General features: G+C 34.9%; 1 pseudogene; it reads left to right on the top strand.

Moving 5' to 3' along the window:
- Positions 1-26,214, top strand: part of LOC132007006 (large ribosomal subunit protein eL18-like) — a 74,818-nt pseudogene extending 48,604 nt beyond the window's left edge.
- The last annotated feature ends 533 nt before the right edge of the window (positions 26,215-26,747 follow it).

Genomic DNA, 26,747 nt, shown 5'->3' on the forward strand with positions numbered 1-26,747 from the left:
TATTCATCCTTTCTGATGGAGGCATAATACTCCATAGTGTATATGGACCACATCTTCCTTATCCATTCGTCCATTGAAGGGCATCTTGGTTCTTTCCACAGTTTGGTGCCCATTGCTTCTATAAACATTGGAGTACAGATAGCCCTTCTTTTCACTACATCCCTATCTTTAGGGTAAATACCCAGTAGTGCAATTGCAGGGTCATAGGGAAGCTCTATTTTTAATTTCTTAAGGAAACTCCACACTGTTTTCCAAAGTGGCTACACAAACTTGCATTCCCACCAACAGTAGAAGAGGGTTCCCCTTTCTCCACAACCTCTCCAACACACATTGTTTCCTGTCTTGTTAATTTTGGCCATTCTAACTGGTGTAAGGTGTCTCGATGTGGTTTTGATTTGAATCTCCCTGATGGCTAGTGATGATGAACATTTTTTCATGTCTCTGACAGCCATTTGTATGTCTTCATTGGAGAAGTGTCTGTTCAATATCTTCTGCCCATTTTTTGATATGATAATCTGTTTTGTGTGTTGAGTTTGAGGAGTTCTTTATAGATCCTAGATATCAACCTTTGTCTGTACTGTCATTTGCAAATATCTTCTCGCATTCCATGGGTTGCAGCAACCTAGATGAAATGGATGCATTCCTGGAAAACTATAAACTTTCAAAATTGAACCAGGAAGAAATTGACAACTTGAATAGACCAATATCTAGTAATGAAATTGAAGCAGTGATCAAAAACCTCCCAGAAAACAAGAGTCCAGGACCTGGTGGATTCCTGGGGAATTCTACCAAACCTACAAAGAAGAAATAACACCTATTGTCCTGAAGCTGTTTCAAAGAATTGAAGCAGAAGGAAAACTTCCAGACTCTTTTTATGAAGCCAGTATTACCATGATCCCCAAACCAGGCAAAGACCCCACCAAAAAGGAGAATTTCAGACCAATATCATTGATGAATATGGATGCTAAGATTCTCAACAAGATCCTAGCAAATAGGATCCAAGAGCACATTAAAAAGACGATCCACAATGACCAGGTGGGATTCAGCCCTGGGTTACAAGGATAGTTCAACATTCACAAATCAATCATTGTGATAGAACAAATCAATAAGAGAAAAGAGAAGAACCACATGGTCCTCTCAATTGGTGCAGAAGAAGCATTTGACAAAATCCAGCATCTGTTCCTGATTAAAACGCTTTAAAGTATAGGGATAGAGGGAACATTCCTGAACTTCATAAAATCTGTCTATGAAAGACCCACGGCAAATATCATCCTCAATGGGAAAAAGCTGACAGCCTTCTTGTTGAGATCAGGAACATGACAAAGATGCCCACTCTCACCACTCTTGTTCAACATAGTATTAGAAGTCCTAGCAAGAGCAATCAGGCAACAAAGAGAAATAAAAGGTATCCAAATTGACAATGAAGAAGTAAAACTCTCTCTCTTTGCAGATGACATGATACTTTATATGGAAAACCCAAAAGACTCCACCCCCAAAGTACTAGAACTCATACAGCAATTCAGTAACACGGCAGGATACAAAGTCAATATACAGAAATCAGTGGCTTTCTTATACACTAACAATGAAAATACAGAAAGGGAAATTAGAGAATCGATTCCATTTACTATAGCACCAAGAACCATAAGATACCTGCGAATAAACCTAACCAAAGAGGTAAAGAATCTGTACTCCAGGAACAACAGAAAACTCTTGAAAGAAATTGAAGAAGACACAAAAAGATGGAAGACCATTCCATGCTCTTGGATCAGAAGAATAAACATTATTAAAATGTCTATACTGCCTAGAGCAATCTATATTTTTAATGCCATTCCAATCGAAATTCCATCGGTATTTTTCTAAGAGCTGGAGCAAATAATCCAGAAATTTGTATGGAATCAGAAGAGACCCTGAATTACTAAGGAAATGTTGAAAAACAAAAATAAAACTGGTGGCATCACGTTACCTGATTTCAAGCTTTACTACAAAGCTTGATCACCAAGACAACATGGTACTGGCATAAAAACAGACACATAGACCAGTGGAACAGAGTAGAGAGCCCAGATATGGACCCTCAACACTATGGTCAATTAATCCTCGACAAAACAGGAAAAAATACAGTGGAAAAAAGACAGTCTCTTCAATAAATGGTTCTGGGAAAACTGGACAGCTATATGTAGACGAATGAAACTCGACCATTCTCTTACACCGTACACAAAGATAAACTCAAAATGGATAAAAGACCTCAACGTGAGACAGGAATCCATCAGAATTCTAGAGGAGAACATAGGCAGTAATCTCTTCGATATCAGCCACAGAAACTTCTTTCAAGATATGTCTCCAAAAGCAAAGGAAACAAAAGCGAAAATAAACTTTTGGGACTTCATCAAAATCAAAAGCTTCTGCACAGCAAAGGAAACAGTCAACAAAACAAAGAGGCAATCCATGGAATTGGAGAAGATATTTGCAAATGGCAGTACAGACAAAAGGTTGATATCCAGGATCTATAATGAACTCCTCAAACTCAACACACACACGAAACAGGCAAACATATCAAAAAATGGGAAGAAGATATGAACAGACACTTCTCCAGTCAAGACATACAAATGGCTATCAGACACATGAAAAAATGTTCATCATCACTAGCCCTCAGGGAGATTCAAATTAAAACCACATTGAGATATCACCTTACACCGGTTAGAATGGCCAAAATTAACAAAACAGGAAACAACATGTGTTGGAGAGGATGTGGAGAAAGGGGAACCCTCTTACACTGTTGGTGGGAATGCAAGTTTGTGTAGCCTCTTTGGAGAACATGTGGAGATTCCTCAAGAAATTAAAAATAGAGCTTCCCTTTGACCCTGCAATTGCACTCCTGGGTATTTACCCCAAGGATACAGATGTCGTGAAAAGAAGTGCTATCTGTACCCCAATGTTTATAGCAGCAATGGCCACAGTCGCCAAACTATGGAAAGAACCAAGATGCCCTTCAATGGACGAATGGATAAGGAAAATGTGGTCCATATACACTATGGAGTATTATGCCTCCATCAGAAAGGATGAATACCCAACTTTTGTAGCAACATGGACAGGACTGGAAGAGATTATGCTGAGTGACATCAGTCAAGCAGAGAGAGTCAATTATCATACGGTTTCACTTATTTGTGGAGCATAACAAATAGCATGGAGGACAAGGGGTGTTAGAGAGGAGAAGGGGGTTGGGGTAAATTGGAAGGGGAGGTGAATCATGAGAGACTATGGACTCTGAAAAACAATCTGAGGGGTTTGAAGGGGCGGGGGAGTGGGAGGTTGGGGTACCAGGTGGTGGGTATTATAGAGGGCACGGATTGCACGGAGCACTGGGTGTGGTGAAAAAATAATGAATACTGTTTTCCTGAAAATAAATAGATTGAAAAAATTAAAAAAAAAGAAATAATAGAACTGAGATTTGGGGGATACTATTGACCCAAGTTTATATAATGGTAAGTAGCTGCTGAACCACTGGTTCCCCTTGACAACCAGTATTTTCTATATTACGATTGGCTCTGTTTTTGCCATTGGCTACACAAAGGTGAGCAAGATTTTAGTCCCTAGTCCCAAAGAATTCAGAGTCTGGTGCAATGGTTCACAAAGACATACTCCTTATTTCTTAGTATGTCCTTTTCCATATTGTTGAAATGATGAGTCTGGTGGTAGGTTTGTACTAACTACATTTACCAAAAGTTCTCATAGTACCTGTGAGATAGAAAGATAGATAGATATCATATTTTAATTTTTATCAAATGATAAGATAATTTCCTGGATAAAAATGACCTCCTTCCATGGGAAATCTGCTGCATCCAGTACAGTATTAAAACGTGGCTTGTAATGGACACTTAATGAGCTATATTGTTGCACTCCCCACTACCACCTCCAATTAGTCTTATTTAGAGGTAATGTATTCGGGTACTTAAAAGATTGGGATTTTGAGGGGTGCCTGGCTGGCTCAGTCTCTTAAGTGTCTGCTTAGACATCTCAGATCATGATGCTGGAGCCCATGTGGAGTCCCAAATGGAGCCTCGTACCAGGCACCTCCTCAGGGAATCTGTTTCTCCTTCTCCTTCTGCTCCTCCCCAGCTCAGGCTCTCTCTCTCTCTCTCTCTCTCTCTCTCAAATAAATAAAATCTTTTTTTTTTTAAAAGATTGGATTCTTGAACCAAAAAGGACTTGGTCAAATTTCTGTTCTGCTACTTATGAGCTCTATTACTACTAGAAAGTTTCATAATTTTTTTGTGTGCTTTACTTTCCTTATATGTAGCATGGAAATAATAACAGTACTTATCTCAGGATTTCAGTGTAAGGACTAAATGTAGTGTAGCAATGTAAAGCACTTAGCCTATATTTTGCTGCATAATAAATTTTAAATTTGGGGCTTTTTTCCTAACTCAAAGTTAAAATAAAGTATAAGAAATACCAGCAGATTATTACATAATCAAAACAGTGTGATCTATAATAAATAAAAGGCATGCACAATGCTATAATAGTACACTGTCATAATTAAATAAATGAGAAAGGCTTACAGACAGCACTTTATATGATTTTGCCACTAAATATCTTTATTTAATTCTGTTTTGACATTACTATTGATATCACAACCACATTATTTGCAAGCACCTAGTTTATGAAACTTGCATGGTTCATATATTATCAAAATTAAAATAAATTACAAAGTAAACTGTTAATTCTATAGTTGACGTCAATAAGGAATACCCATTGAAATCTTTTTTCCCCTATTTACCTCCTTTTGAGAATAACACTACCCAAATTTCTTTTGGGAATTAATATTATTTAAGAATGAACATGAATTTAGAAGTATTCAGTGGATTAATCTACATATCTTGTTAATTTGTAGTAATTGCCTTAACTTTTTTCTATTCTATTTTTTAAGAGATTTGAATAGCAAAGTAGCATGCATTGATTAAATTTGTAAATTGACAAAGTCTATTAATTTGGGAAGCATACATTTTATGCAAAATATCTGTAACACATCCTACTTATTTCAATGTAGGATGAGCGAATATGGTGATCAAGATGCATGTAGATCAAATACCAGCTTCAGTCCTATAATATATTTTTTTAAGATTTTATTTATTTATTTGACAGAGATTACAAGTGGGCAGAGACACAGGCAGAGAGAGGAGGAAGAAGGCTCCCTGCTGAGCAGAAATCCCGATGCGGGGCTTGATCCCAGGACCCTGGGATCAGGAGCTGAGCCGAAGGCAGAGGCTTTAACCCACTGAGTCACCCAGGCACCCAGTCCTATATTTTTTTAAAAGAAAGAGTTGCTTTCAGATGCTGAATTTCAGTTATTCCTCATAAACATTTTGAATAGTTGCTCAGTTATAATGCATTTATTTAATGTTTACAAATACTGTATGTATTTTGGCTTACCAAAGACTTCCTTTGTTTCATAACATTTCCGTAGTATAAATCAGGGGTCTGCAAACTGCAGCCCGTGGGCCAAATCCAGCCTGAAATCTATTTGTGAATAAAGGTTTTTTGGAACACATCCACCCACTCCCAAATGTTTACGTATTGGTTGCTTCCTTGGCTTTATAATGACAACAGTGTTGTGACAGAGACAGGAAGACCCTGAAAATGTTTGCTGACCTCTCATTGAAATAACTCAAACCATTACATCATTTCTCTAATATCATGAATCTGTTCCTTTCCACTGGAAGTTTCACTAAACCAAATTTGATTTGGGAACTCCTTTCAACTATGTTTCACTTTCTTTCCTCAGTCAAATTTGTTTAGATTTAGTATAGACCCATTGGTCACATCTAATAAACATATATTCATTCCATGCCCAACTGTTCTATTTGAAGTTTCCTAGAGTTAAACAATTTTAGGAGTCTCTTTTTAATCTTTACTATTCTAAACCTCTCATACATGACACATATGATCATCCCACCAAGAAAGAACTCCTCTCTCATTGTTTGGCTCAGATATATGATAAAATATGTCTCTCATACCTATGGGTGCTCTTCTATAACTCTTCTTCCTCTCACCCTCTGTGAATGTTCTTCTTGGCCTTCTTCTAGTTTGACACTATGTATGTTCATTAAAATTTTCATTTATTCTCATTATTTTAATCACATCTATGACTGCTGACTCCAAAAAGACCACCAACAAATATCTGTTGGTCAAACAAATTTGGAAAATATTACTTGTTGTAATTAGGGAAAATACTACTTTGACAGTTTTTGTAGTATCTTAGAAAGGGAAAGTCAAAGGCAGAGGTTTATAAAATTTGAAGGCTTGATTTAAGGTACCTTTTTCAAACAGGGATCTGATTAGAATTGGACAAAATTTGTGATATAGATTTTTAAATGTATGAATTGGTGAATACAGCAAAGCGAGAGTTTAAAGTAAGTCTTGTGTACTTTTTTGATTAATGGAGGAATTTTCCCACTGAGTAATCTGAGAATGGGGATATTTACCCTGATGAGTAACCTCTCCACTTGAGAAGAGCAACTATTTGAGCCAGCTTACTATTTAGATAGGTAACTTCTCAGAAAGTTCCTGAAACAAAGTTATTTGCAACTTTATCTTCATAGGCAACAATTTCCCAGATAGTAATGTTAATACCAATATCCTTACATTTCATCCTGTTGAACAGTATGTCTGTAAGAAATTTGTTTTCACTTCTATTTTAGTAACTATCAAACATCAGCTACAAAATGGTCCATTTACTCTGGTTCCCTACTATACCAGCTCTCATTCTTAGTTTCCTTTCTTTTTCATCTATTTCAGGCATCCTTCCTACACCCACCCCTCTGGCAACCATCAGTTTATTCTCTCATAGTTGTATTTGAGTGTGTTTTGAGGAGGTGAAGTTGTTCGTTTCGTTTTTTAGACTTCACATATAAGTGAAATCATATGGTATTTGTCTTTTTTCATCTGACTTATTTTACTTAGCATAATACCCTCTAAGTCCAACTATGTTGTCACAAATGGCAAGATCTCATTCTTTTCTTATAACTGAGCAATATTCTATTGTATATATGTAGGGGTGTGTGTGTGTGTGTGTGTGTGTGTGTGTGTGTATACCAAATGTATACCAAAACGTTTTTATCCATTCATCTATGAACATTGCATTGTTTCCATATTTTGGCTATTACAAATAATACTGTGATAAACATAGGGGTAATATATCTTTTTCAAATTAGTGTTTTCCTCTTCTTTGAGTAAAAAACTGCATAGTGGAATTACTAAATATGACATTTCTATTTTTCATTTTTTAAAAAGATTTATTTATTTATTTATTTAACAGAGAGAGATCACAAGTAGGCAGAGAAGCAGGCAGAGAGAGAGAAAGGAGAAAGCAGGCTCCCTGCTGAGCAGAGCCCGATGTGGGGCTTGATCTCAGAACCCTTGATCATGACCTGAGCCGAAGGCAGAGGCTTTAACCCACTGAGACATCCAGGCGCCCCTATTTTTCATTTTTTATTTTTTATTTTATTATTTTATTTTATTTTAAAGATTTTATTTATTTATTTGACAGAAATCACAAGTAGGCAGAGAGGCAGGCAGAGAGAGAGGAGGAAGCAGGCTCCCCGCTGAGCAGAGAGTCCGATGCGGGACTCCATCCTAGGACCCTGAGATCATAACCCGAGCCAAAGGCAGCGGCTTAACCCACTGAGCCACCCAGGCGCCCCTATTTTTCATTTTTTAAAGAAAAAAATACTCCATACTGTTTTCCACAGTGGTTGTTCCAATTAACATTCTTACTAACAGTGCATAAGTATTCCTTTTTCCTCCATATCCTCACCAACACTTGTTATTTCATGTCTTTTTGATTCTAGCTATTCTGACTGGTGCAAGGTGTTATCTCATTGTGGTTTTCATTTGCATCTCCCTGATAATGAGCGATCTTTTCATATGTCTGTTGGCCATCTGTATGTCTTCTTTGAAGAAATGTCTGTTCTTATCCTCTCCCCATTCTTAATTGGATTATTTGAAAGTTTGGTAATATCTTTATATGTTTAGGAAACTAATCCTTTATTGGATATGTCATTTGCAAATACCTTCTCCCATTCCATAGGTTACCTCTTAATTTTGTTGATTGTTTCCTTTACTAAGCAGAAGATTTTTATATTTTGATGAAATCCCAAGAGTTTGTTTTTACTCTTGTTTCCATTGCCTCAGGAGACCTATCTAGAAAAAAAAAAATTTGCTCAGCCAATGTCAGAGAAGTTACTGTCTGTGTTTTCTTCTGCGATTTTTATGTTTTCAGGTCTCCCAATCAGGTCCTCAATATATTTTGAATTTATTTTTGTGTGTGGCATAAGAAAGTGGTCCAGTTTCATTCTTTTGAATGTTGTTTTCCAGTTTTCCCAACACCATTTGTTGAGGAGATTGTCTTTTTACCATTGCATATTCTTGCCTTCTTTGTTGAAGATTAATTGACCATATAATTGTGGGTTTATTTCTGGACTCTTTATTCTGTTCTATAGATCTATGTATGTTTTTGTGCCAATTATATACTGTTTTGATTACCATAGCTTGTACTTTATCTTGAAATCTGGGATTGTCATATCTCTAGTTTTCTTTTTTCTCAAGATTGCTTTGTCAATTCAGGGTCTTTTATGGTTCCATACAAATTTTAGGACTATTTGTTCTAGTTCTGTGAAAAATACTGTTGGTATTTTAATAGGGATTACACTGTTGGTATTTAATAGGGATTAGTTGGGCAATATGGACATTTTAATTATATTAATTCTTCCAATCCATGAACATGTCATATCTTTCCATTTGTTTGTGTTGCCTTCCATTTCTTTAATCAGTGTCATAGTTTTCAGAGTACAGGGCTTTCTTTTTTAAAAATGTGTTATATTTATTTCACAGAGAGAGAGCATGAGAGAGAGAGATCACATGCAGGGAGAAGAGGTAGAGGGAAAAGCAGACTCCCCATTAAGCAGGGAGCCTGACACAGGACTCGATCCCAGGACCCTGGGGTCATAACCTGAGCCAAAGGAAGATGCTCAACCAACAGAGCCACCCAGGTGCCTGAATACAAGTCTTTCACCTCTTTAGTTAAATTTACTCCTAATATTTTACAATTTTTGGTGCAATTGTAAATGGGATTTTTTTCTTAATTTCTCCTTCTATTACTTCATTATTAGCATATATAAATGCAAACAATTTCTGTATAATTTTTGTATCCTGCAACTTTACTGAATCCATTTGTTAGTTCTACAAGTATTTTGGTGGGGTCTTTTAGGTTTTCTAAAAATAATATCATGTCATCTATGTCATCTGTAAATAGTGATGGTTTTACTTCTTCCTTAGCAATTTCAATGCTTTTTATTTATTTTTAATTTTTTATTTGTTTGTTTGTTTTGCCTTACGGCTGCAGCTAAGACTTTGAGTATTAAATTGAATAAAAATGGTGAGAGTGGATATCCTTGTTGTTATTGATCTTAAAGGAAAAGCTTTCAGTTTTTCACTATTGAATATAGTGTTAGTTGTGTTTTTTTAAAAGTCTTTATTTATTTGAGAGACAGCAAGAAAGAGCATGAGAGGAGAGAAGGTCAGAGGGAAAAGAAGACTCCCTGTGGAGCTTGGAGCCCAATGAGGGACTCAACTTCAGGACTCCAGGATCAGGACCTGAGTCAAAGGCAGTTGCTTAACCAACTGAACCACCCAGGTGCCCTAGCTGTGGTTTTTTAATATAGGGCCTTTATTATGTTGAAGTATGTTCCTTCTAAATACACTTTGTAGAGAGTTTTTACCATAAATGAATGTTGAATTTTGTTAAATATTTTTTCCGCATCTAATTAAATGATCATATGATTTTTAACCTTCATATGGGTAATATGATGTATCACATTGATTAATTTGAGGATATTGAACCTTCTTGTATCTCTGGAATAAATACCACTTGACTTATTTTGTTGAGAATTTTTGCATCTATGTTCATTAGGCCTACTGAACTTTAATTTTCTTTTTTTGTAGTATCTGTCTGGGTTTAGTATCAGATAATGTTAGCTTCATAGAATGCATTTGGGAGTTTACTTTCTTTTTCTATTTTTTGGAATATTTTGCGAAGAATAGGTGTTAGTTCTTTAAATGTTATTAAGAAAGTCATTGGGAAGGCAAAATACATTTGTAGTACTGTAGTTTAAACAATCCACATATAAGTGGACCCACACAGTTCATTCTTGCTTCTCAAGGGTCAACTGCACAAGGAAAATCTTCATTTGCAAGGCTGTCACCTTCTCTATAACAGGAAGAGAATAATGATTTAATCTCTAGAAATTTTTATCAATGGAGAAAACAATGACCTCAGTCTGTATAACAATTATACCCTTGTTTATTGTGCTTTTCCTGGTAACCCTCTATAACTGGATTCCCCACCTCCCAACATTTTTTTTTTGTCTTTAGCTGGAGATGGTATTTAAGGTGGCAGCTTGGGCTGTTGCAGGGACTTACTTAGTATTCCTGTATATCTTCTGGTTATATGTGAGGTATACATGCTATTTAACTTCTATTTCTTTTTCTCCTTAATCTTTTATTAGATGGGTGTCTCAACCAAGAGCTAAGGAGGGTAGAAAGAAAATTATTTTTCCTTCCCCACAACTTTCAGCATTCAACTAATCATTATGTGCTACCTGTTTATTCTATGAATCTCTTTGATGAAACTCTACAAAAAGGTGATGAGATTGGTCTAAAGAAGAAGTAGTTGCACAGAGTTACGTAGCATAAGACCAGAAGATGGCCAAGGAGAACATTCACAGAGAGTGAGGAGAGAAATATAACCGAGAGAATGTTATGAAGAGGTAGGAGAAATGGGATATTACTCTGTGTCAGAGCCAGGGAATAAGAGAGGACTTCTTTTGTGGTGGGCCAATCCTAATTGTCATGAATAAAATGTTTACAATAATAATTAAAACGAGAATAAGTACTTATATTAAACAATGCAAGAGTTAATTATTAATTTGAGGTTTAGGATTATACAACTTCCAGAATTGCAATATAGAAAGAAAAGTTTAACTTACAGGGTAAATGATGGGAGAGAGAGATCTGGAAACCATTGGTAAAACTGAAAGCAAAATTTGCAATGCTATGAAAAATCTTAATTCAAACCTACAACCAATTAGAAGTTAGAGGTCCAAATCATTCAATTTCAGTATTCAATCAGTATACTAAGTATAAAGTAGAATGAGTATTAGTTGAATTGAAATAATGAACCTTCACTATATTTGTAAATTCTCCAGGAGTAAAGGCAATATATTGTTGCTCTGTCTTAATGTACCCCAGAAGATAGAAGCTATAGAAACTAACAAGTCTCAACAAGTTGTTGAGTTTCCCTCAACCACTTCAATTCCTTTCCTCCTGCTGATATTCTGATCATGGATAGTTTGAATATTTGGGGAAATTATTCTAGTTACCCATTGTCAATGAAGTCCCCATTGTAACAAATAGACCTAAGCTGTTTTGGCAATTCTGTGACTGTCAAGTTCTTCTGGTACATATCAGCAGCCTCTAATGATTGGAATAAATGGGGGAGGATCAAACTCAACATCCCAAAACCAAAAAATTCAGTCAAGAAATGGGCAGAAGACATAAACAGACATTTCTCCAAAGAAGACATACAAATGGCCAACAGACACATGATAAAATGTTCAACATCACTCAACATCAGGGAAATCCAAATCAAAACCACAATGAGATACTACCTGACATGGTCAGAATAGCTAAAATTAACAACTTGGGAAACAACAAATGTTGGTGAGAATGTGGAGAAAGGGGAACCCTCTTACACTCTTGGTGGGAATCAAGCTAGTGCAGCCACTCTGGAAAACAATATGGAGGTTCTTCAAAAAGTTAAAAATAGAGCTAACCTAAAACCCAACATTGCATTATTAGGTATTTATCTAAAGGATACAAACATAGTGATTTGAAGGGGCACATGCATCCCAATGTTTATAAGCAGCAATACCTACAATAGCCAAACTATGGAAAGAGCCCAGGAGTCCATCAACAGATGAATGGATAAAAAAAGATGTGATATATACATACAATGGAATATTACTCAGCCATCAAAAATAGTGAAACCTTGCCATTTGCAGTGATATGGATGGAAATAGAGGGTATTAAGCTAAGTGAAGTAAGTCAGTCAGAGAAAGACAAATACCATATGATTTCACTCATATGTGGAATTTAAGAAACAAAACAGATGAACATAGAGGAAGGAAAAGAAAAATAAAATAAGATGATAATAGAGTGGAAGGCAAACCAGTAAGAGAATCTGAACTCTAGGAAACAAACTGAGGGTTACGGGAGAGGGGGTAGGTGGGAGGAAAGGTAATTGGGTGATGGGCATTAAGAAGGACAGTTGATGTAATGAGTACTGTGTATTATATGCAACTGATGAATCACTAAATTCTATCCTGGTAACTAATAATACAGTATATGTTAACTAAATTCGATTTAAATAAAGAATTAAAAAAAAGAAATGGAGGCTGTCTATCCTCTATTCTGAATCCTGCTACCAGGAGAAAATAATTCTCAGACCAAATTCCACCTAAGGTACTAATATTTCTTGGAAACTCATTTATCAATTTTTTAAAAAGTTCTCTTCTCTGTCTCAGATCCACCTTGCATGAAAGACTCACTCCGAAAAAAAATGCAGTTACATTCTTCCACCCTAAATGGCAGGATGTGGAAGCCTTGTAGTCATAGCAAGTGCTAAAGTTTTCAAGGAAGAGGAGATGCATGGTCAATAAGCTACAGATGTGAAGCACTGCACCCAGAACATAATTTTGGGCTTGCCAATTTTCATCACCTCATTCATATAAAGGAGATTAGTCTTCTTGCACTATTCTTATCTACTTAAATACCTTAGTACTGATATGTTTTCTAATCAAAATTACTTTTAACATTTCTTGTACAAATCAGATAATCCTGAAATGATAGTTTCATTTAAGATACTTCACCTGTTAATAAGCTAGCCTCCAAGTGTTGCTATAGATAAAGATGTTTCATATGGTAATTAGTCACTCCTAGGAATTTAATTGGGATTATGTTTTTTTTTTCTCTTACTCATCGCACTGCTTATACAGTCCTAAAATATTTTAAAGTGAACATTCAGACAATATTACTTAGCAACTCCTATAGTCTCATATATGTATAAGCACCAACAAAGCCTTTCTCAGCCTCTGTAAACTCGCTGCCAAAATGTGGGAGAACTACCTTTTATAGAGAAGTAGGATAAATTCAGCTTGACTCTTGGCTCTGCTCTTAATGTATAATTTAGTATTTATGTCCATTGCCCCTACTACAATTCTAAATACTCTAAATATTATCTCTTTCTCTGAATTACCACAGCACTTTCGGATCTCTTATAAGATACTTAAGGCAAGGTTCAGTCTGTCTTGATTACTGCTCTATTCATGGCCCATAGAAAAGTTTCTGATGAATGAATGTATCAATGAATGAACACATTAATGAATAAGCTGAGTGATCCCAGACTACTACTGAATCACTGTGAGCCTCCGAAGTTTCCTTATATAAAGAATAGAAATAGTAATAGTACTCAATTTATATTACTAATTTGATATCCTTAATTCAAGTGCACTCTACATAATGTTACCACATTAATTTTCTTGAAACACTATTTTATACAACCCTACCACTGACTGCACTTTCCACAATACTGTGCATAATTATCTCTTTTCTTGTCTGATTTCCCCCCTAGATTGTGAACTTGTTCAAGGCTGAGACTTGACATTTTAAATTGTATCCCTAGATTTAACACGGTGAAAAGCACATAGGAAGTCTCAGTGAAAGATTGTTGAATGAATAAATCTGCCTGAGCCATTGAAATTGTTAAAACAAACCTAACCACAATTGCCCTCAAATATCTGAGTACCAATTTAATGTTTTTCTTACTTCCAAAGTTTGCCCACTCTTAAGATTTCCACTCTATTATTAAATTACATCATGTTAGAAGTTAGCTTTTCATAGAAAATGAATTCCTCAGAGTAAGTTAACTGAATCAGTTGATTTGTGGCTATGTGTACAAAGGCAAATGAAATAGAAAGTTGAGTAATTGTTCTGTCAATTTAGTCAATATTGACAGCCATTCTAAAGTACTCACATAGTTTACTTTTTACTTAAATAGTACAGATAATTGTCTCAAATTTTAAAAGAATGACCCTGAATTTGTTTCCCACATGACATAAAACGGGTTGCTGTGAAATGGAAAATTAGAACTCATACAAAGATACTAGTACAGGAGTACTGTTCTGTAAGTCTCAGAGGAAATAGTTTTAAAGTGATTTTCCCTATCAGACAGCTGCATGGCATAAGCCTTGAAGAGAATACCAGTGGGGAATATACAGCTTTCAAGGGAGGTACCAAAGAGTTGGAATTTCTATTACAACCAAAACTCATTATTTACAATTCCACACCAACATGCTTAACCCTTCTTCAGAAACCTTTGTCCTACAAGTAAAAAGAAAAAATTACTAGAGTCATAATATTTCCAATTGTTCTGGCATTATTCTAAAATAAACAGAGACCTTTAAATTTTGAACTTTAAATTGTTAAATACAAAAAAATTGAAAAATTATATTTCCAATTCTAGTTCTTACATATTAAAATCATTTTCCCTCCATTCTTATCTTAATATTATTTTTGCTCAAAATCTGAAAATTATTTCAAGAGCTATAATTTATTTTACCTTGTTTTTATTTGATTTGTACTGTCAATCAGTTCCACCATTCATTAAAATTATTGAGTTGATTTAAATATTAAAGCATATGTGATGATCGTATACCAATTGTTAGTAAAAATAGAATTTTGCTTGGAGATTAGGTTGATCTAGTTATAATTGAGTCTTGAATTTAGTGCTAATCTTCCTGGATTCAAATAAAGTGAGCATTATGGGGTTATATAGTTCTTACTTTTTGTAAAAGGCACTAAAATATTTTTTTTGCAGAGACAAATGTTATTGGCATTAAATTATTACATAAATTTGTACATGAATGAAGAACATGACACAGACATAGAGGCTATGACTGGCATTGAATTCCACTTTGATTTGATAGAAGATACAGAAATATTTTCCATGTGGCCATTTCTTATACAGACTCAAAAGTAAAATATAAAGTCATGACAGAAAGTTGTGATCCAATAAAATTGTTGTTAGAAAAAAACAAAAATTTAAGTTCTGTTGAGATAATCTCAAATTCCTTCTCCAACAATACTGCCCAGTCCCAGCAGTCTCATGAATATACCCTTCCTCCCTCTTCATTGAGTTTCCTGTCAACTCTTCAAATGCAACAGCCCTAGCTGACCCTGGACCAAATCCACCCAACTAACCAGCTCCTAGATCCCCGACTAACAGAAATCACAAGATAATAAATGTTTGTGTTTAAAAGCTGTAAGTTTTATGGTAATCTGTTACACAATTGTAGACAACCAGCATGCAGATAAAGGAAATATTATCAGATGCAAATGAGCAAATTTCTGTAATGTATATCTTTAAGGAAAAGCACAACATTTTATTCTCTGGACTGCAGGTTGGCTCAGTCAGCAGAGCATACCACTATTGAACTTGGGATTATGAGTTTGGGCCCCATGTTGGGTGTGGAGATTAGTTAAAAATAAAATTTTCAAAAAAGAAAACAAATTAATTAAAAATAAAATAAAATAAAAATTTTATTCTTATTACTAAATCACTGTTATGACCAAATGGGCCTAACATCTAGACTCCCATAATGTAATTCTGTGGAGTCATTAAATGAATCAACAAAACTAGCTTTGAAATGATCATTTTGTGCCTGATGCATGTGCCTGTGGTATATCTATATATGTTTGTATACACTATAAAAATTATAATATTGAAACAGTCTCACTCTATTTTCTCTGCAGAATATTGTTGGTGCCAAGCACAATACCTGGCACAAATTATGAGCACATTTTATAATGTTACATTGAATTTAATGGAAGTTGATAATAATGCTGACACTTATCAAGAATTTAAAAATTTGTATTTTATGTTTGCTGGAGGGAAACATGGCATAGTTCAGTGATTCTTAAATTTCTATACACAGCAGAATCTATTAAAGAGCTTGTTTAGAACTCATATTTTAAAAAAAAGAAGAATTTATAGTCTCAAACCCAAGGCCCACGGATTTATTTTAATACGTTGGAGGGAGCCACATGACTTGTATTTTTAACAAGTACCTTTAGGTGATTCTGATATAGATAGTCAGCATTTAGTATTGTATTTTGGACATGAGCTTAAGTATAGCTCAGATGTTAGCAAGTCCCCTTTAATATCCAAACAAAATGCCTCAAGCTCTCATCGTCTCTACTGTGGAAATTTGTCACCATACTCCAGCCTCCAGTATTTCCAATGGTTTCTTAAATATGATACCAAAAGCCCAAGAAAAAAACAGACAAATTTAAAATTCACCAAATTTAAAAATGTTTGAGAAAATGAAAAGACAACCCACAGAATAGGAGAAAGATTTACAAATCATATATTCAATAAGGGTCTAGAATCCAGAATTCTTACAACTCAATGACAGAAAGACAAATACCCCAATTTAAAATGGGCAAAAGATCTGAATAGACACTTCTCCAGCAGCCAATAAGCATATGAAATAATATTCAAAATCATTAGTCACAGGGAAAATGCAAATCAAAACCACACTATCACTTCACACCCACTAGGATGGCTATAACCAAAAGAACAGACAAAAAAGAAGTGTTGGTGAGGAAGAAGTTGCAATCCTCATACAGTGCTGGTAGTAATGGAAAATGGTGCATACACTTTGAAAAACAGTTTCAGAGTTTCCCAAAAAATTAAATAAAGAAGTACTATATGACCCAGAAATTGCACTCCTGGAACATACCTGAAATAATTGAATTATTTCAATTCAGATGTTCAAACAAAAACTTGTTGAATTATTTCAACAATTAATAAAAACTAATTGAATTATTTCAATTCAGATGTTCAAACAAAAACTTGTAAACAAATATTTGTAACAACATTCACAATAGCCAAAAGGTGGAAACAACCTAAATATCCATCAACAGATAAGTGGATAAACACAAGGTGGTATATCCATACAATGGAACATTATTCAGTCATGTAAATAAATGAAGTAATGATTAATTCATAATACATCATAAATGGAAACATTATACTAAATGAAAAAATCCAGACACAGACACCCCTACATTGTTTGATTCCATTTATATGAAATGTCCAGAATAAGATAATTTATAGCAGCAGAAAGTAGATTTGTAGTAGGGGCTGGGGGATATGGGGATAAGAAGTGACTACTAATGGATATAGAGTTCCTCCTCGGAGTGATGAAAATGTTCTGGAATTACATATCGATGATCAATGCACAACTTTGTGAGCATAGCAAAAAAATCACTGAATTGTACACTTTAAAATAATTTTCACAGTATGTGAATTATATCTCAGTAAAACTAAAAACTAAAAAGTAAAACTTTTCTTTAAAACTTTTCATTTAGGGGCCTCTGGGTGGCTCAATTGGTTAAGTATCTGCCTTCAGCTCTGGTCATGATCCCAGGATCTTGGGATCAAGCCCGTCTTGAGCTCTGTGGTGAATAATGTGGTGAGGAATGTGGTGAGGAGCCTGCTCCTCTCTTTTCCTCTCCCTCTGCCTGCCACTGTGCCTACTTGAGCTCTCTCTCTCTCTTTCTCTCTATCAAATAAATAAAATCTTTTTTAAAAAAACTTTTCGTTTAATAAAGTTCCATTTTAATTGGGCATTCCACATGAAAATTAATAAAAACGTTTCAAGTGTTGAAATGAGTATTTCAGACTATAAGGTACATCACTACAGTTGTGTTTTGAGAGAAAGCATTTGTTAATATGAGAGCTAGTATCAAAGCTTTCTCCTTTCTTCATTCCAAATTTTATCAGGTATCATTTAGTTGGGTACAAAAAAATCTGACCAGAAGTGATATAAATAGCAATATTTAATTATTTTTCATAACTAGAATTCTGGAATCAAGCTGTTTCAGAGCTGATTTTGGACTTCAGTGATTTCACAGTACTACTGCTAGGTTGATATCACTTCAATTCACTTGGCCGTTCTATTGTAATAAAAAGATTATTGCCACAGCTCCAAATACCACATTCTTACACCAATATCTGAAACATGGCAAAAGGAAAAAAGGAATATTTTCTAAGTTCTCACCCTTTTTTGAAGGGGGGATAATAAACTTTCCCAGGAAACCCCCATCAGACTTCTTTCACTTGCAAGAATTAGGTAACAAGCCTACACTTCCACCAATCACTAGCAAAGCAAAGGGTAACTTAAAACAATCATGATCCATTCCCTGGGGCTGGGAATGAATTTAGGGTTCTATGTTGGCAAATAAGTTGAAAATGCCTGCCACAGGGCAGTCGAAATACTTTGCCACAATATCATTGGTCTCAGAAGGGCACAATAATTCTTAATAACTCTGATTACTGACTTCCTGCCACTTTACAAGAAATTCTGTGTTGAGGCACCTGGGTAGCTCAGTGGGTTAAGCCGCTGCCTTCGGCTCAGGTCATGATCCCAGGGTCTGGGATCCAGTCCCGCATTGTTCTCTCTGCCTAGTGGGGAGCCTGCTTCTCCCCGTCTCTCTTTCTCTGCCTGCCTCTCTGCCAACTTGTGATCTCTGTCTGTCAAATAAATAAATATTTTTTTAAAAAACAGAAAGAAATTCTATGTTGTTGGAGGAAAAAAAGCAAAACAAACAAAAAAAATTGCTCTACATAGATGCCCCAAGTGTTTGAAGACTAAAACTGATTTCTTTCCATAAAAATTACTACTGATTTTCCCTGATTATTCTAATTTTTATTGACCTCTCCTTCCTGATTTCCTTCAGCATGAATAACCTCTACTGAGGGGGTGAATCCAAACATTGTGGGGAACTTAGTTTATATATAATTTGGGGAACTATATTTAAGAAACTTAATATACAGTTAAGTTTAAAAGTGAACAATTGTTTAGAGTTAGGAAATAAATCACAACAAATTACACCTTTCAAGTTACTGACAAATACCACAAGCATTGAAAAAAAATCAAGAAAAATAACAAATTTTATTACTTATCTGCCTGACATATTCATTTTTTGGAAGCATAATATTGATCATATCTTCATAAGAGTAATATTTTATAAGTCTTATTGTCTAGAGAGGGAATAGAAATTAATCTTTCTTTTACACAGTTGATCCTACTTGGTGGCTTTTCTAATATTACTAATAAATATGCATAAACATGTGACATCATACAGATGCATTCACTATTTATAATAGTGTTATAGATTAAGTTCCCTGCAAACAGAAATTGTGATAAATTATATTTCATATAATTTCCCAAAAATGAAAAGGAACATATGATCCTTTTATAATAAAATTATCAAGAACATTCCTGATAGGAAAGAACACTTGACTAGACTCTGGTGACAACTAAATCTTCTGCTAATAATTTTATATATTTAATGTTTTTCAGACTTTTGCATAAACAGGCTTCTGGTTTCATACATTTCAAATCTTGCTTATGCTTTATTTCCTTCATATTTTGTATTTCCAGTGCCCAGAGCTATAGGTCCTGTTCATATCACAACACACCTCCAACTTTGCATCTTTATGCTGTAGGCATAGGAGGGGATAGGAGTACTCCTGCAAACTACTCTTATCCTGGGGCAGCTAGTAATGACTATAAATAAAAGTAACTGTGAACCACATAGATAAATCCTCCTAAAGCCAAACTAAAAAATTTCCAACTCAACTTCCTCTTAGCCAGATCCTTACTGTGCTTGCAGCTGCTTCAGTCCCAATCTATATGAGCCAAATGAAGGTGGGGGAAAAAGGTGAAATGTGGAAATGGCTTTGGAACTGAGTAATAGGTAGAGTCTCGATGAGTTTTGAGGCGCATACTAGAAAAAGCCTAGATTTTGCCTCGATTGCACTGTAGATACCATTGATAGAAATATAGGCATTAAGGGCAATTCTAGTTAAGAATCAGAAGGAAAAGAGGAGAGCTATACAACACTCTTATAATCTTAGAGATATACATATAGCATCATGAACAAAAAGGTTGGTAGAAATGTGAATAGTGAATGCTAAAGTTATTTCTATTGAATCTCAGGTAGAAACGAGGAACATGCTATTGGAAACTCAAGGAAAAGTGATCTTTGTTATAGAGTGGTAAAGAACTTGGACAAATTGCAGTCTAGTGTTTTTTAGAAAGTATAATTTGTAAGTAATGAACTTGGATATTTAGCTGAGAAGATTTGTATGCAATTTGTTGAAGGCCTGCCTTGGTTTCTTCTTGATACTTACAGTAAGTTGTGAGAAAAGAGAGAATATTTGAAGAAAAGATTATTATGGAAAAAGGAACCCAAACCTGAAGATCTAGAAAATTCTCAACCTATTCATATTGCAAAAATGAGAAAGCATGTTATGAAGAAAACATCAAGGGTATGGCAGAACAACTATTTGCTAAACAGATTATACTGTATTACTTAAGGAGTCAATCAACCAACCATTTCAGAAGAAACTGGAAATAGAGAAAGAGTTATACCAGTAGAAAAGCTGCCATCATGGCCTGAAGGGGACTGGAAGAAGGCTGTCAGACTTCTGGGATTCTCCAGGATGGTCCAATAGAGCTATCTGCCTGCGAATGGGCTTTATCTTTCAAGTAAAAGGAAGAATTACCCTGAAAGCAGTTCAGAGGTCAGTGGGGCTGCTACTGCTACTGTGGGCACAGGGGACCCAAGTCTGGGAACAGAGCCTTCTCCTCCATTCCAGAGACATCAGGCAAACACCCAGAGTTGAGGGAATAGGGCCACCTTCCAGAGCCAAGGAAGGGAGACTGTCACATTGCTGGACCAGGAGGTAGAGCATCAAAGTCAAAGATCATTCTTGAGCCTTAAAACCCAATGTCAACCTATAATCAGTTTCTTGTTTTAAATTTCTTCCTTTTTGGAATGGGAATGCCTGTGCCACTGATGTATTCTGGAAGCAGATAATTTTCTAGTTTCATATGTTCACAGCTGGAGAGAACTTAGGTTCAGAATGCATGAAACCTGGAGTCTCACCAATATCTGATTTAGATGAGATTTAGATAAGACTTTGTAATTTGAGTGGATGTTGAAATAAGTTAAGGCTTTTGTGGATGTTGGGATGAGCTGAATGTAATTTGTATGTGGTAAGGACGTGAATTTGTGGGGGGGGACTAGAGGGCAGAGTATTATGGATTGAATTGTGTCTCCCCTAAATTCCTGTGTTGAAGTCTTAACTCCCCGTGACTGAGAATGTGACTGTATTTGGAGATAAGGTCTTTAAAAAGTGATTAAATAAAAATGAGGTTCTATGGTTGGAATATATGATTGGTATCTTTATAAAAAGAAGAAATTAAGACAAAGACACATACTATATGAAAACACAGGGTGAAGATGGCTATCTCCAAGCAAAGGAGAGTGGCCTCAGAAGAAACCAATCTTGCTGACACCTTGATCTAGGACTTCCATACTCCAGAATTGTGAGAAAATAAATTTCTGTTTAAGTTACCAGTCTGTGGTACTTTTTAATGGCAACCCTAGGAAACTATCCCCCTAGGACCTTGCAAAGGACCCCTTCCAATAAGGGTCTCTGAAGCCAAAGTTTTATTAGTTTTGTGATATACAATCTCTATATCTCACAATTTATCACTTAATTTCCCTCTATCTTATATCATTCATTAACTATTCTATCCAATTCTCCTGTAAATGCCTCAAGGACATGGACAGTTTTCTGAGTTTTCAATATCCACCCCATGCTTACCTTACCCCTCTTATGTCCCAAGAGAAGACTGAACACAGGAGACTTTTAACAGTTAACTTTTACTGATTTACTCACCACACCTACATGTCATGTCACCTGGAATTCTTAAAGGATTATTGAAGAGAAAGCATTTGCCAACTCCCTAAGATTAACTTCTTCTGTGAAGTTATGGTTATTGTAGTACAGATTTTTCACATAATACTTTTGTTAAAAGCCAGTGTAATTTTAGTATACTGGTGAATACTATCATAGGCTGAAATTATGATATATAAATGTTAAATACCAGGTATCAAATAAATATCTATTAACAACTAAAAATAAGAAAACTAATTTATATCCAGGACCCATATAAATGTCATGAAAAGAGAACTAAGGTAAGTGACCAACTGAGTGTTGATAACCATTAACTTCATGTTTGTTGAAGCCAGGGCCTACTCCAATTAATAAATTGTTAATACAGTTTCCCAAGAGTATTATACCCCTCTACCCCCATCTTGGAATCATAATCTGAAAAGTGTCTTTACATATGCAAAATCTTAGTTTCACTTTTTCATATTTGCAATTCTGGTAAATATGTATAAATAAAAATTGTATTTAGAAAGTAAACTCATGCCTGTTTAAATCTAAAAAGATCTACATATATCCTAAATTCTAAACATCTGTAATGTATTGCTCCAAATTCTGTTCTTTCTATGATAGACTCTTAAAATTGGTTTGATTTCTATTTGCTATTCTTTTTTTTAAGGACTTTATTTATTTAACAGACAGAGACAACAAGTAGGCATAGAGGCAGGCAGAGAAAGAGATGGGGGAAGCAGGCTCTTAAAATTAATTTAATTATTTTCCTGATTAATAATGTAATGGGCTTTACTCTCCTAATTCATTAAAAGAAAATACCCAGGGCTGGGAAACACAATAACTGTTATTTTCATAATGATTTACATGGTTCTCCTGATTGTTTCCTAGGTGTTGTCTTGAAAATGAGGTTTAGGATATCTAAATCCATATTCAAATTTCTGACTTTTGAAGGCAATCCGCAGACAGACATTCGTATCAATCAATAAAATCCCACAATCGAGCAAGCCAGTCCTTTTCTTTTTTTTTTAATTTTTATTTCTTTTCAGTGTAACAGTATTCATTATTTTTGCACCACACCAGTGCTCCATGCAATCCGTGCCCTCTATAATACCCACCACCTGGTACCCCAACCTCCCACACCCCCCGCCCCTTCAAAACCCTCAGATTGTTTTTCAGAGTCCATAGTCTCTCATGGTTCACCTCCCTTTCCAATTTCCCTCAACTCCCTTCTACTCTCCATCTCCCCTTGTCCTCCATGCTATTTGCCAGTCCTTTTCTTAAATGAAACCTTTGTTTTACCTGTCAGGTATATGGAAAAATGTTAGATATGGCCCTGGAAAAAGAGTGATAAAATCCCAGCAGGTCACATCCAGGAGGAGGAACAAAAAATTAAGTAAGTCTTATATTATCTAAGGTTTTACAATGTGAGGAAAATTAAAACTAAGTATTATAAAGTAAGAAAAAAGCTGTTGAATTGGATTTTCAAAAATCATGAACAAGAATGAAATAAATGTACAATGAAGATATTTTAGTCAATGGGAAGTAGAATGTTTAAAGCATACCTATGTAAACTACCTATTTTCAGTTATGGGTCAATGTTTTTGTATGTAATAAAATATTAGGGTTATTGGGCATCTTGACAAAATGGTTATAGTAGTACATGTTGCTTGTTTATTTAACCAAAAACATATAACTGTTAATGGTTTCAGCTAATAACCTTACAAAGCAAAAAGCCTTGCTTCTCTTTAACCTGCCATACTGAAGGCTAAAAATGTGTTTTATAAAGGGCTTCTGCCTTGATTATCATCATCATTATATAAAAGGGTAGATAATGAATGTATTTTCTAAGTTGGGCTCCACGATATGAAATGCTGAAATAATAAATTATACTTTCATAAAATCACAAGACAAATAAAATAGATAGGTGTTTGAATTGTCCAACCAAAGTCTGGTTATTGACTAGAGTCCCATTAATTAAATATGCATTCTGACTTTAAAAATAATATGTGCTAATTATAGAAAATTGAGAAAACAGAAACATTTAAAACTAATACTCCATATACAGCTGTATCTCATTTTTTCTCAAACATTGCATATCTTACATATCTCTCCATGTACTTCATAATTTTTTGCAAACATCGTTTTCAGTGTTTTATTTTAATGGCAAATTACAATAATGAGCTAAAGAAAAGGTTACACTTCAAAATATATTAGACATATTTAAAACTAAATATTCTATGTCAAGAAAGAATATATGTAAGCAGAGTCTGTTATATGTTTATTGGACAACACTACATTTTTTAAAAAAATTATCTGTTTTAGTGCTTCATTTACTTGCTTTCTCATTTATAAAAATGAATAACCATGCCTGAATAAATATGTCTAAAACACATAAAGAAAGTATGTCATTAATACTTTCTTAGAAGAACTTTTAATTCAGACTTCCCCTAATTGATAATTGTAGTTTCTGGTTAAATTGATGTAAACATACAATAATTCAAATACTTAGCCACAAGACTTTTTAACACCCTAAATTATGTCTTCCCTAATTAAGGAACTCATTAAGCTAAAGTTTAAGGTAGCATATATTCTCAGTACTTCTCTGAACTTAGGTCAGTCACTTGGTTTCATTTTTAGGCAGTGTCTATTCTGAGATTTTCCAGACCATTTTTAAATGTTATTAAAAGACTGTGACAAATTAGTGAACTGCTCGTGAACCTGTCCAAAGTCTTTACCAATAATTAAGAAAAATATCCTACTTTGTTCTCGATGTGGTTTCCTTAGAATAGGGAATAGTGAAAATCTTGAGATTATTTTTAACACATCCATTTCTAAAGAGAGAGAAAGAACAGGTGGCTTAAAGAAAGAATTTTAACTTATGAAAGTGACTAAATCTTTCTAAATCCATAAATAGTATCCAGTCCTCCAGTTGTTCAATTCTTAAAGTTTAAGTGCTTTTGGCTATAAAAATATTGCATCTAATAATTTTGAAGTATGCTTTCAGTAATGCATTTTTTATTTAAAAATGTCTTAACATTGAGAATGTCATTGTGAATTATGGAACTTTTCTATATTTAATTTTATTTGGTGCCATGGGCTATGAGGAAAAGATTTTAGTGAACTAAGGGCTAATAATAACTTCACTTTAACCTTAATTATTTTTCTTTATTTCTTTGTTCTTTTTTTATTAGCTAATCATAATTGAGTGCCCTTTAAATCAGGACACCAATGACACTTTGTTTCCAATTAACAGTAAAAACCTTCTTTGATCCTTTGACTTTTTTATGGGATAAATTTATATTTTCCAGACTAACATGCATGACAACATAATTCTCTATACTCATTAATATTCAACTTTGCTGCTTTAATGAGAGAAACCAGGAGAAATGTAATGTCATCTGCTTATCTAAACCATTAGTAACTTTTGTTAATATAAAGAAACCAAAAATGCTTTTTGAATAATAAAGCCAACATCAATTGAGCACTTGCTATATGTCAGACAGTATTCTAAGTGTCCATTATGTAGGAACTCATTTAATACTCAAAAAAGCCTTATGAAACAGGAACTACAGACTAGTGAACACAAATAAATACATTTAACCTACTTTTAGATTTAGTCTTTTATTTATTCCTTGGTTCTATGTTACCACTAAAATGAAACTCTGAAAGAGAACAAACTGGTTCTCTCTTTTGTGACCTGGCTGAGCAAGAGGCACCATCATTGGAGTCAACATTTGCCACAAGGATGGAAAGTTTTGGCTCAAAGATCCCAAGATCTAGAACATCTACCTGAGACTGCTAGACAAACTGTACATGTTTCTGGCCAGACAAACCAAATCCACCTTTTACCAAATTGTGTTAAAGAGGTTGGTCATGAGTCTCACTAACTGGCCTCCTTTGCCCTTTTACTGGATGATCCAGAAGATGAAGCTGCCTGGTCCAGAAGACAAAACATCTGTGGTTGTAAGGACTATAATCCATGATGTGCGTGTCCAGGAGAAGCCCAATCTGAAGGTGTACGTACTGCTGGTGGGAAGCCATGCCCAGAGGAGCATCCTCAAAGCTAGGGGCAAGATCCTCACCTTTGATCAATTGACCTTGGACTCCCCCCAGGGCTATGGCACTGTCTTGCTCTCCGGTCCACACAAAGGCCAAGAGTATACAGGAATTTTGGCAAGGCCCCAGGAACACTGCCCAACCACACCAAACTCCACCTGCCACAGAGGGGCAGGAAATTAGGCTGTGCCAAAGGACACAGGGCCAGCCTAGACTACAGAAACTAACCCCAGATCCTGGCTTGTTATTAAAAAGATTTTAGATTCTGAAAAAAAAAAAAAAAAAAGGGAAAAGAACAAACTGAGGGTTGCCAGAAAGGAGTGGGGGTGGGGGTTGGGTGAAATAGATGAAGGGGATTAAGAGGTATAATCTTCCAGTTATAAAATAAATAAAACATGGGGATATAATGTACAGCATAGGGAATATAGTCAACATAGGGAATATTGTAACAACTTTGTATGGTGACAGATGGTAACTAAACTTACTGTGGTAACCATTCTATAATGTACATAAATATCAAGTCACTAGGTTGTACACCTGAAATTAATACATTGTTTTGCAATTATTTTTCAATGAAAAAAGAAACTCTGAAAATGATGCTTAAAACTAATATTTAATGACATGGAAAAGTGCATATGCTCTAATGCTTAAACTCCATATACAGTGTTATATTGGTTCTATTTTACACAGATATATATTCCTGTATATATAAAGAGAAGTTCACCAAATATGCATAGTGTTCCCTCCAGATAATGGAATT

The sequence above is a fragment of the Mustela nigripes genome, chromosome X (assembly GCF_022355385.1).
Source record: "Mustela nigripes isolate SB6536 chromosome X, MUSNIG.SB6536, whole genome shotgun sequence".
Taxonomy (NCBI): domain Eukaryota; kingdom Metazoa; phylum Chordata; class Mammalia; order Carnivora; family Mustelidae; genus Mustela; species Mustela nigripes.